Raw genomic sequence first — 6,000 nt, 5'->3', positions numbered from 1 at the left:
GATGTCGGGGCTAAATGAGAAAATATATGTAAAAAGTCTTAGCATAGTGTTTGGCACATAGTAAATGCTCAATACTTGTTAGCTAGTTGGTACCTTTATTCACCTACCAAACATCCCAATTATATCTGTGGGATACTTACAAATTCTAATCAACATCAGAGACACTGGCTCAGTATTAAAATTATAAGATTATTAGATAAAATTACACCTTCAGTTTGGTTTATGTTTGGAATAAAATGTAAAAAAAAAACATCTTAATATGGCTCTTCATTGTCAGGTAAAAGTCAGTATTTATTTAGCATTCACCGTGAGCATACAGAGGTGATTCAAATAAAGTTTTGGATACATATGATAAGTGAGACATCACACTAGGCACTGTATGGATAGAAAGAAAAAAATTAATAAGATATAATTTCTGAATTTATAAAAGGCAATAATCTTCAGAGACAGAGAAGCCAAGAAGAGTTGTATACTAATGCTTCCGTTTTCACTTAGTATCTTTCTTCAGATGACAAAGATATAAAGGAAAACATGGGACTTGCCCAATGAACTTCGGAAGACAATCAGGTGGGAAAGTCAAGCCATAAATTAAACAATTTTTAAAAGTATTTATTTCAGTACATAAAGAAGGGTTCAAATGAGTGATACAAAAAGTAAGTCAGTGGGAACAATCAAAGATTTAGAGGTAGTAGCAGTGATGTGCTGGTTTAAAACTGGTTCTGGTTGGGGAGGGGTACTATTTGCCAATCACTATTGTGTAAATATTCCCACCATGGCTGATTTCAGACCACTAATGAGATGTCACTGAACACAGAGTTGAGAAGAAATGAGAACACTTGATTCAGGCTCCAGCACACCAATGTCGGAATTTGAAAGGAACTTTGAAACACTGACTGAAATGAAAAAAATGTTAGAGAGTAGAAGTTCCAAGGGCAGAGGTATAGCTGGAATAAAGCCTCTGAAGTATTAAGGGAGATGGTGTGAGGTCAGTGTGATTAGAGTATAAATAGTGAGTTTGGAAAAGTGGATTTGGACGTTTGGCAATTTCAAGTAGAGTAGACTAAAGGGTCTAAACTTCATTCAGTAGCAAGTGAGGATTCACCAAAGATTCATGAAGAGACAGCTGACCTCATGATAGTAATTCTGTAAGAGGAGTGATTGGTCTGTTGTATTCTCTATCAGAAACGGGAATGACTGGAGACTTAGAGACCAGGTATAAGATGAGAGCAGCAGGACTACAGCGCAGCACTGAGAGTCAAGACGCAGAGAGAATTGGAAGCAACATTGTACCGGGGGAAATCTGATGGCATCTGAAGACTCCTTTGATATGGAGGATAAAGAAGAGTGAAAAGGGAGCAATGACTAAAGCTTTCACTTCTGGGTTTAGAGTGGAATTATCATCTTGTTGAACAACTTAGAGAAACAATGGAGCAGAAGCTAGTGGATGGGGGCAGCCAATAACCTCAGCTTTAGACATACCCACTTTAGATCCCAGTAATGTTTACCCTATCCCCGCCGTTCAGAATTCCATGGGACACAGAGATCGAGGGCCCCCTTGCCCTGTCATTCTCAAAGCCCAAACCCAACACTGCAATTCTCTCCAATTAAATGACACATCAGAGACCTTAAATTCTTTTTCTTGTTGGAATCATCTAATTCCCTTCCTTCCCTGTTATCCTTTTTCATCTCCGCCCTCTCCATCCACTTACTCTCTTTCCATTCAATTCTGAGGATCTTTCTTTTATAGCAAATATTCTCATTTTAAATAAAAATTCTTATTTTTGTAATACATTCCTGTACTAAAAAAGTGTTATAGTGTTATACTTTGTATTTTGAATATCTCACTTTATATATACTGGTATATTTATTATTCCATCCATTCTCCCAAAAAATCCTATGGGATAAGTGAGGGTAGCTATAATTAACCTCATTCTGTAAATAGAGAACCAAGGCATAAGAGATAATTAATATAATCAAGTAACTGATTCAGAGGCAATCACTGATTTAGAATTTCCTTCTCAATATCCTACCTGATAAATAAAATGTTGCTTCTAACCTTTCAATTTCCTGAAAAGAAAGATGCTAAACAAATTTTTTTTTGCTATGTATAGTAATTCTATCTCAAAACAATATAAGGTAAAACCTAAACTGGAATTAAGAATAAATGCCTCCTGATCAAAATTCCATTGCCTTTTTCCATTGACTTGTTTTCTAGGAGTATCTACAACAACCAGAGATGAAGACTACTAAACAAAATTCTAAAAGAAGATAATACTAATGCTTTTTGATCTTTTGTGGCATAATTTACTATTCAAAGAAGACAAATTAAAAACACTTAGTTTTCATTACCATCTCTAGCCTAGATGTAAAAACCTTACAATTTTTAGTATATCTCTATAAGCAATAGAATGTATTTAAATACAAGTAATAGGATATAAAAATGGAAACTATGCAAGGCAGTTTCAGGTCCAAAAGGTGCTTACTCTGTATCTCAAAGTGCAGTCTCCTCACGTCTCAGATCCTTAGCAAAAGGCATGCAATCAAGCCTCCATTCTGAGCTGTATGCTTCTAACTTATTAATTCTAACAGACAAGATAAGGGGAAAGAAAACCTCTGAAGCATGTAAATGCCATTGTTTTAATGTATAAGTAGTTTTAACCCTGAAGGGTAGCTCACCAAGCATGGAGGAGCTCTTGAATGCTGAGTGATGTACTTCAGCTCTTCATTTTAAGTCCAACATAATTATTCTGTGTATGAGCAACTGTTCCTGAAAACACTGGTTTTAAAACTTAGGCCACTTGTTCTCAACATTGGGAGGCAAACCTTTGAGAAGCAATAGGGTTACAAGGTCTGAAGCAAGAGGGATATAAGTACATTAAATGCAGACTGAGTGAATAATATTCTGCATTTACAGAATGAGGTTAATTAGAGCTACCCTCACTTATATAATTTTTAGGATAATGGACAAAATAATAAATATCCCAACAAAATTAATAGTAAATTTCTAATTATGTATTTTACAATCAACAGGCCTAAAAATTGCAAGATCTATCTTTTTGGCATCTTCAAAATATTTTACTACTATACAAAGATTTTTTTAGACTAAAAAAAAGTCAATATCCATTTCTTAAATCTTAGAGTGAGCAGAGTATTGTACTTCTGGTAGGATTGTTATTATTTAATATCTTTTGATATTCTTATTTTATATATTATGGAAAGTAGTTTTTAATCAGCAAACATGAGAGCCATGTAAGATAAATAAACATGTAAAATATAGAGGGGCAGGTTTATTATCAGGATCCCTCAAATTTGGCTGTTACTGTAAACTAGACTATGTGCTACCTGAAAAATGGGAATACAGCTACTTTACAGTTTCCTTATTCATAGAAGTATTTTTCCACATTTTTATTCTTTACATTAATAGTGAAGTCATATCTATAAAGTGCTTTGTACTCCTTGCAGAACGGAACTGTGTAAATGCAACGCATCACTATTATTATTCTGCAATAAATCCCAGCTAACATAATAGGTAATTAAGGGAGAGAGCTGGGGAGTAATTAAAAGTAATTGATATCTCACTGTCCTTGCAAGGTGCTGTTTTTGCTGTTCCTCAATACCTTCAAAGTAGTGTCAAGTACAAAAAACAAATAATTCTTACATGAAAGCAGAAATCTGTCAAGTCCCCTTTTTCCATCCAGGACATTCTGAGACACAGTATCACCAACCTCAGAGGGGTTCCCAGTAACTCACAAATCCTGTTGTTAACAAAAAACCAGTAAGAAGCTTCAAGTTGAATGTCCTCTAAGGTCTTTGTGCTTTTCCCATGAGGAGTGACCACTAAAGCATTGACTGGAAATAGTCTGAACACTTAACTGTTTTCTGATTTCTTGGGATGCAGGTATAAGTTGTTTAGTGCTTGAAAACACATATTTTTAAGGGGCTGAAAAGTTTGTAGGCACTGAGGTCTTCTCACAGAGATTTCTCCTGCCTCTTCACTTGCAGCTGAAGCCTCACTACCTGGTCTTTAAACTTTGAATAAGCCAAGATCATCCCCATTGTCATGAGTTTGTTCATTTTTCAACTAAGATTGGCCTGCCCATTTTTCTCTACTCAAATGTGCCCATCCTTCAAGGCTTACTTTCCCATGATTTCATTTCATTATCAGACAGAGTTCAGATATGTCTTCTTAGGATCATATTTAGAATTTCTTGCTCCAAAACCTTAGTGATTCCTAAGGACACCAGCCACACAATAGCAAACAGTACAGATATTTAGGAAATATTTTCTGACCAAGGTTATGGCATACTTCCAAAAGGAGGCTTGAAAACCTTTTGGGATTCTTTCATACTGTTAAGATGTTAAGTCTTGGGGAGGGGGAAGGGTAAGCTGTGACGAAGTGAGAGAGTGGCATAGACATATATACACTACCAAACGTAAAATAGATAGCTAGTGGGAAGCAGCCGCATAGCACAGGAAGATCAGATCGGTGCTTTGTGACCACCTAGAGGGGTGGGATAGGGAGGGTGGGAGGGAGGGAGACGCAAGAAGGAAGAGATATGGGAACATATGTATATGTATAACTGATTCACTGTGTTATAAAGCAGAAACTAACACACCACTGTAAAGCAATTATACTCCAATAAAGATGTTAAAAAAAAAAAGATGTTAAGTCTTTAGCAATCCACATGAAATCACGCTGGAGTAAGGCATTATGTGGGGCAAAATTGACCAGTGCCAGTAACCTGTTATGCAGGAGAAGTCTTCTGGTTTGTTTTAGCCTTAGGTAAATTCAGGACCCTAATAAGCAGTACAAAATAGTATTTCTTCTGCCATGACACTAAACCTCCAGGCTGGCTTTAGAACTGTCTCCAGCTACTCTGTCAGCCTACATGTAATGCCTGCATATTAGGATATCAACACAGTTCTTTCTACAATAACCCTTTGGTTTTCTCCCTTCCCTGCAATAGCTCCTTGTGATAGCTACTCCTGAAGATATCATATCAACGAAGCCACCTCCTTCACTAAGACAGCTTCCTGCCCAAGATGCCTCCTGCTGCTGACTATGATGGCTGGCAGAGGCTGCCCTGTCTACAGAGGTGTTTAGACAAGTCAGAATCTTAGGGAGTAGATTTCTGTCCAAATTGAGCTTCTCAAATGGTGGTCAGCTAAGATGGATATAAAGAAAAAAGAAACTTACATTTACAGGACTTGCTATGCCAGGTATTAATGCTGACACATCCCTTTTTCAATTAGTCCTCACAGTTATCTTGTTGAAGACATAGAGACTTGGAAAAGTTAAGTAATTTTACAAAGATCACATTATTTCACATCCAGAATTGCAATCAGGTCTGTGTCACTGCAAAGCCCCTCTTTGCACTGAGCACATCTGCATGGTCTGCCGTCCAAGAGTCACAAAGTCCACTGAGTGTGCAGTTGGGTAGGCTCTGAATATTTGCTCTCTGAACTGTTTTTTTCTGTTGGTTGAGTGTAGGGATTTTGGATTTATATGGTGATTATAATCAGACACCTTTTAGAAACTGCAGGTGTATGAATCTGCCCTTCAGGGAACCTGAGACAAAAAGGATGGAATTTCCTCCCAAATATGAATAGAAAGAATAAAAGATAAGGAAGCCATATACTGTGTTCCAGTCTTTAAAGAACACTTCTAGGTCTGTAATTTTATATCAATGGCTGCTATAGATACAAAGGTCTCTGCCACTGTGAGACAGTCCCCTTGCTCAGTAACAGCACCCCTTAAATTGAAGCACCATGAGAGACTCAGCAAATGCATGTCATCAATCAGGGATTGGCTTGCTATTTTCTATGAACTTGACATATCCCTGTTTCCCCATATGCCTTGCCTCTTCCTGCTGCACACTGCCTTCCCACTCTCCCTCCTCCTCTTCATTTATCACCTTCTGTTCCCTCCCCTGCTTCTTCTGTTTTCAATTTAGTGATGTTAAGTGTTTTAAGTGTGAAATAATATGCATAATACTGGGG

At 37.1% G+C, this 6,000-nt stretch overlaps 1 pseudogene; it reads left to right on the top strand.

The window, feature by feature from the left end:
* The first annotated feature begins 1,190 nt into the window (after window positions 1-1,190).
* The window catches only part of LOC112409242 (ras-related protein Rab-28 pseudogene), a 28,232-nt pseudogene continuing 23,422 nt past the window's right edge, over window positions 1,191-6,000 (top strand).

This window comes from Neophocaena asiaeorientalis, unplaced genomic scaffold (genome assembly GCF_003031525.2).
Source record: "Neophocaena asiaeorientalis asiaeorientalis breed wild unplaced genomic scaffold, Neophocaena_asiaeorientalis_V1.1 scaffold197, whole genome shotgun sequence".
Taxonomy (NCBI): domain Eukaryota; kingdom Metazoa; phylum Chordata; class Mammalia; order Artiodactyla; family Phocoenidae; genus Neophocaena; species Neophocaena asiaeorientalis.
This window is presented reverse-complemented; position numbering and strand designations above follow the sequence as displayed.